The 6,128-nt window shown below is 38.5% G+C and overlaps 1 pseudogene; it reads right to left on the bottom strand.

Moving 5' to 3' along the window:
- Positions 1–2,867: 2,867 nt before the first annotated feature.
- Positions 2,868–3,788, bottom strand: LOC102810967 (annotated as a pseudogene).
- Positions 3,789–6,128: the final 2,340 nt, after the last annotated feature.

Below are 6,128 nucleotides of genomic sequence, written 5' to 3'. Positions count from 1 at the left end.
TGCCCTCAGATGGCATTTAGTATAAGCAAAATCAAGGCAGTCACATTTTCATGGAAATGTAGCAGAGCCCTTGATATTTCTAAGCTACCTGTGGAAAGCTTCATAAATACATACATGTAATAAGATTTATAAATACACCCATGTATTCATCTATAAAATACAGAATATAATTAAAAGTTTTAGATAATACCTTTAACCTTTAACATCCCAATAGATTTTAAATTCAAGTCATTTATCTTTATATTCAAAAGGATCTGGCCACTAAAACACACAATATTATATTTTATCGTCACTGTATAAATTGCAAGTACCTAAACTCTAAAAGTGAAGTTGTTTAAAAAAACAAAAATCTAACAAACAAAATCAAAGATAATGTCTGAAGCTATAAAGTACATGCAATATATGGATGAAGATTATGACATGTATTCTATTGTCAAATTATAGCAAGTACACTAAGTACTTGGTAAAAGAACTTGGTAAACCAGATAGTAAGTAGATAGATGGAGAACAGATTTCTTAAAGGATCCTAAGACTCACATATTGAAAATGTTTCTAAATTTATGAACATTCCATTTATCTTTTTTTTTTTTAATGTTTTATTGTGAATTGTGTGATAATCTACACGGGAGAACATCAGCTTTACATTCATTCCATCATCCATCATTTCGTTGGCATAGTTATCATCCTGTCCATGCATCCTCACTCAACCAAGGGGTGTACCCTGTAAGCCTGCACCCCCCCTTCCACCACAGTCCTCAGCCCCTTTCCATATCCTGATCCTGAGCCCCCAGCCCCACCATCTCTTGACGTTGTCTTCTCTGCCTCCATCCCAGGCCTCACTGCCTCTCTGGGTAGGATTCCGCTCTTCGCTTTTCTCTATTGATGGTCCCAGGGTCCTCCGCTCCTAGACTGATAAATTAATCACTCCCCTCTTTGTTACAAAATGTCCATCTTTAGCTTTCCAACCCTCACAATCAGTCCTGATAACAATTATTCACCATTGCATCACAAGAGACCCATCTATATTTCATTTCATCAGCCCTTCCTGGACAGGCTGGACACCACTCACTGGAGACTCTACCTTCCTCCATGCCCTCTGGATCTAGGTTCCCTCTTGAAAGCTTGTAAGCCAGTCACTTCTTGCCTTTGTATCCCTCCCCCCATTTTGGGTAGCCAATATCCAATTTGCCCATCCCTGTCTACCCTTTGTGTGGAGGGGGTGGGTATAGTTCTTGCAGCAGGGACTTGTTTCCTCTTTTGAGCTACTGCATTTATAGGTGTAGGTCATGTTTATCTAATTGTATCAGATGACGCTTTTTTCCCTCTTCTTTCTTCTTAGGGTTGAGCTCTGTTTATCCAATCATTGAAGTCCAGTCAAATGGGCATCATCTGCAAGTGTGGGTGTTCTATGTCTGTCCGGCCTCTTTTTATCGGCTGGCCGCCCCGCTCTCCACTCTAGACCTCTGTGGCTGTGTCACTGACCCTAAGCCCATGAATTCCCAGATGTTGTCTACCTACTGGCCGACCAGGTCTCCATCCGGGTTCACAGTAGTTTGCTGAACGATGGAGGGCTTAGCTCGCCCCTTCATTGATGTTCTTCGGGCACTTCCCCTTCTGGTTGACGTGCGTGGTTGTCAGTCAAAGTGTATATTTCTCTTGCGTATTAGTCTTGGAAGAGAATTTGCACTGAGAGGATACGATCACTTGCCTTGATGTCTCCTGGGCAGGCCACCTGTATGTTCTTGTGGTAACAGTCAGACTGCCCTTATTGTTTTGCATTTTTCCTGTAGGTCCTTCTTTCAAGAGGTATCTTCTGGTTTTCTAGCTGCTCCCAGCTGGTCTGCTTGTCCTTTCAAGTGGAGAAATTTCCCGTCTCTGAAGGTCTGGTTGTGGTTCGGGCTTCCACCTATACTCCCATGTAATGCAGAGGCTCCTCAGTAAACCTCCTTCACTGGACACATTGTAGCCCCATTTTAAGTATTCTAGTAAGGAGCTCTGGTAGCGTAGTGGTTATGAATCAGGCTGCGAACCTTAAGGTCAGCAGTTCGAAACTACCAGCCGCTCCACGGGAGAAAGATGAGGCTTTCTACTCCCGTAAAGATTTACACCCTCGGAAACCCTGTACAGGGTCGCTGTGGGTCGGAACCGACTCCACGGAACTTAACAACAACAACAACAATCAGTTATAGGCAGAAGACGGGCTTACAAGCTTTCCATGTTGATATTTCTGGTTATTCCTTTCTCTCCCCCTTCAGTGTCTGTTTTATAATGTATTGCAAGGAAAACCAAGGTTCAAAAAATAGCCAAGTATCTTAACATTACCCCCCCCTTCCCCATTCCATCCATGTCTCAGTCTCTGTATTCCAGAGCCCTGTTGTTCTAAAACTGTCCATTTAGCTTTTTATAATGTTATTTTGCTAACAAATTTTTCAATAAACCAATCCTTAATAGTCTTTCTTAGTGTCCATTCATGCCCTACTATAAATTATATCAATAATCATCTTCAGCCTTATCCATGAAATCTTTAACAATACTTGGTATGTAAAATGTACATTGAAAAAATGTTTTTTTTTTTTTTTAACTTTATCTGTGGATTAAAAGCCCTTGAAATTATTCACTGCATTTTGTAAGAACTTTCTTACCATTTACTTAGATTGAAAATTTCTTACCATTTACTTAGATGGAAAGCAATATTAAACTTTCAATATTGACCAAAGTCAAAATCAAGGTCTTAATCCATTACATTAGTAATGGATGTGGGACACATGACATATACATATATACATATTGTACTTTATACACCATGGTTTGCATCCTGGTTTTTGTCAGAGTTTAGTATAAAACCATTCATCAACAAGCTTCTTCTTTTATAGAATCATCAACTTCCTAACAAAGTGAACAGCTGACGCTACCTCTCGTAGTTCCACATCACACACAGAAAATTTTTGAAAATTGTTGGGAGGTGGTTTGGGTTTGGTCATCTCTTTTCTCTCATCAAAATTCTTCCACTGCTTATATAGTTTTAAAATAACCCTGATATTTCCAAAATCTTCTCCATGTCCACAGAAAGCTCAGCAAACCACTGTCTGGCATATTTCTGCTGCACAACACAGGCATCATGTAGGCAAGCTAAAGCTATCATGAAAGGAGGATACAGTAGACAAAGATCTGTTCTGTAGGTATCATTCACTATCCTCCATGCAAGGGGAAGCAACATGTCTTCTTGACCCATGTCCTGCACATACTGGAGCAAAGGTCTATAAGGATGATACACTATCAAGCAACAATCCATTAGTTCTAAGAGATAAAATTCACATTCTAACATATGGTTCATACTATAAGGAAACTCCTTTGGAAAAGCATGTGAAAATCTAGTTTTTAATACAGAAGTAGCCGCAGAAATCAATCTTGTATTTGAGACTACTCCAAATTCTTCTACTTTGGATGCCAAAAACACACATGTAGGAGCCAATACAGGATCTATACTTTTCAGAGAATGCCTGGCATAGAATCTTTTAAAATAGACCGTAGCATTGGCAATAACTTGTTGTCTCAATTTAAGATGTTCGCCTAATGCTTGGATAATATTTGTAAAAAAATATTTGTAATTTCCAATACTCTTCTTCTGAGAGAAACTTTAAGTCCTTTTGGCGCTCCTTCAAAAGGTCTTGTTTATCCAAAATCCACTGCAAGTAATGGGAGCTCTACCAAAAGTTCCTTGCCATGGAATACAGCTTGCCCTGATAAAAAAAAACACCAGCGGGAGCAAGGGCCCGCAGAGCGACCATAGACCCAGTCTGCCTAGTATTCGAGCTCCACGACTATATCCACTAATAAGCTCTTATTAAGGAAGCACGGTTGCTGAGCATTCCTAGAAATAAGGTGTTATCTGGGCTACAACTGTTTTCTGACTTCGTGGGAGTAGTCGTTATGGGTCTAATTCAGGAACCTTCTGTCTGAAAGTAGAGTATTAAAGTTCAGTAATGGAATGAAGAGGAGATGCTCTCTTGAAAAGAATGAGAAAGGATATCATCAAGATCTAAATACACTATGTCATCTTCCCCTTTCATGTATTTAGAAAGGATGGGGGGAAACTTTCTTACACCAAAAATTTGTTTTTGTCTGACTACAAAATTATATGGAAAATTATATACAAAATATATATATATACAAAATTATATACAAAATATATATATATGGAATCCTGGTGTGGTGCTTTAGGATAAGTACTGGACTGTTAACGACAAGTTTGGTGGTTCAAACTCACCAGCTGCTACTTATAAATCCTATACAGGGTTGCTATGAGTTGAAATGAACAACAACATATGGATCTAGATATGGATCTAGCTATAGATATGGAGTCCGAGTATGGCTCCGTGGATTAATGAACGGGACTGCAAAGTCAGTTTGAATGACAAGCTTGGTGGTTTCAGCTCACCAGCTGCTCCTAGGAAACCCTATACAGGGCTGCTATGGGTTGGAACTGACTCGACGGCACTTAACAACAACAACTATATATATATATACAAAATCTAATATGGGCAATGAGATCATGGTTTCAAAATTTTCTACAATGGGTATATATATATACTTGTTGTTGTTAAGTACCGTCCTTGTTAAGTTCCAAACTGTACCCATTGTAGACAATTTGGAAACCATGATCTCATTGCCCATATTAGATTTTGATATATGTATATTTAGTCCACTCATCTTTGTTTCTCTAATTATTTTAAGGATTGTTTGTAATTATACAATCTAGAAAAGCAAACATTAAAAAGTTCAAATAGATCAGACTTACTTAAGATAAAAGCTGAAAGTCATTTATCCCCATTTTCCCTACCCCTGTGCCATTGCTTTATCCTAACAGAATTATAAAGGTCTTTTCTCTTTGTATTTGCATTTTGTCTGAGGTTTATTTTTTACTGCATATATGGACTCATACGCTTTTCTTAGAGTTTTGCATCATTTCTTTATTCTTTTACCATATAATTTGAAGAGTTTTAAAATATTAACACATAAAGAGTTATACTCATTAAATGACTACGTTTTGTTGTTAAGCGCTATTGAGTCAGTTCCGACTCATAGCAATCCTGTCTAGGGTTTCCAAGAAGCAGCTGGTTATATGTCATAATATTAATAGACCATCATCACCAGTGCTGTTGAGTCAATTCTGACTCATAACACCCTATAGCATAGAGGAGAAGTATTTCCTAGGGTTTATGAAACTGTAAATCTCTCTCCTATACAGTGACTTATAGATTTGAACTGCCACCCTTGAAGTTAGTAGTCTAATGCTTACTCCATATTATGGAACCCATTGTGCCTCCAGGGTTCCATAATTTGAGTTTACCACAGCTTATTTAAACAATTTTCTATTGATAAATAGTTTAATGATCACATTTTTTTAATACCGAAAGGTGCCCCTGGTGGTACTCTGGGATAAACATTGAGTTGCTAATTGCAAGGTCAGTTGATTCAAATTCACCAGCTGCTCTGTGGGAGAAAGATGAGACTATTTGCTCCCATAAAGATTTGCAGTCTCAGAAACCCCAAGGAGCAGTTCTTCCCTGCTCTGTCACTATGATTCAAAATCAACTCAACAGTAGTGAGCTTGGTTTTTTGTTTGGGTTCAATATTGTAATTAATATTTCAATTATAATACACATACCTCAATGTTCACATGTTCAAGTACACATGTAGGACACATGCTTTAAAGAAGAATTCCACATACACAGAGGCTTTAAATTCAAATTTTTGTTAATTCTTCCTAATTTGTCCTCCAGAAAGTCTATGAAAATTTTTAATCCCATCCTATTGAGAATATCTTTTTTTTTCTTCTTAAATGTTTTATTGTGACTTATGTGATAGTTTACATGGGAGAACATTAGTTTTACATTCATTCTATCTTATATCTTCTCATTGCCATAGTTACAATCCCCTCCATGCAATCCTTCTCCCATGCCCCCCCAGGTCTTCAGCACATGGTCACTCTCCCTCTCTGGATCTAAAGTCTCCAGCTGCTCCATCATGTGACGTCATCATCTCTGGCTCCATTTCAGGCATCACTGCTTCTCTGGGTAGGGTCCCGCTCTCTGCTCTTCTCCCTTGATGGTCCTAGGGACCTCCAC

The sequence above is a fragment of the Chrysochloris asiatica genome, unplaced genomic scaffold, assembly GCF_000296735.1.
Source record: "Chrysochloris asiatica unplaced genomic scaffold, ChrAsi1.0 scaffold00344, whole genome shotgun sequence".
NCBI lineage: Eukaryota > Metazoa > Chordata > Mammalia > Afrosoricida > Chrysochloridae > Chrysochloris > Chrysochloris asiatica.
The sequence above is the reverse complement of the archived record's forward strand: the minus strand, read 5'-3'. Positions and strand labels throughout refer to the sequence as shown.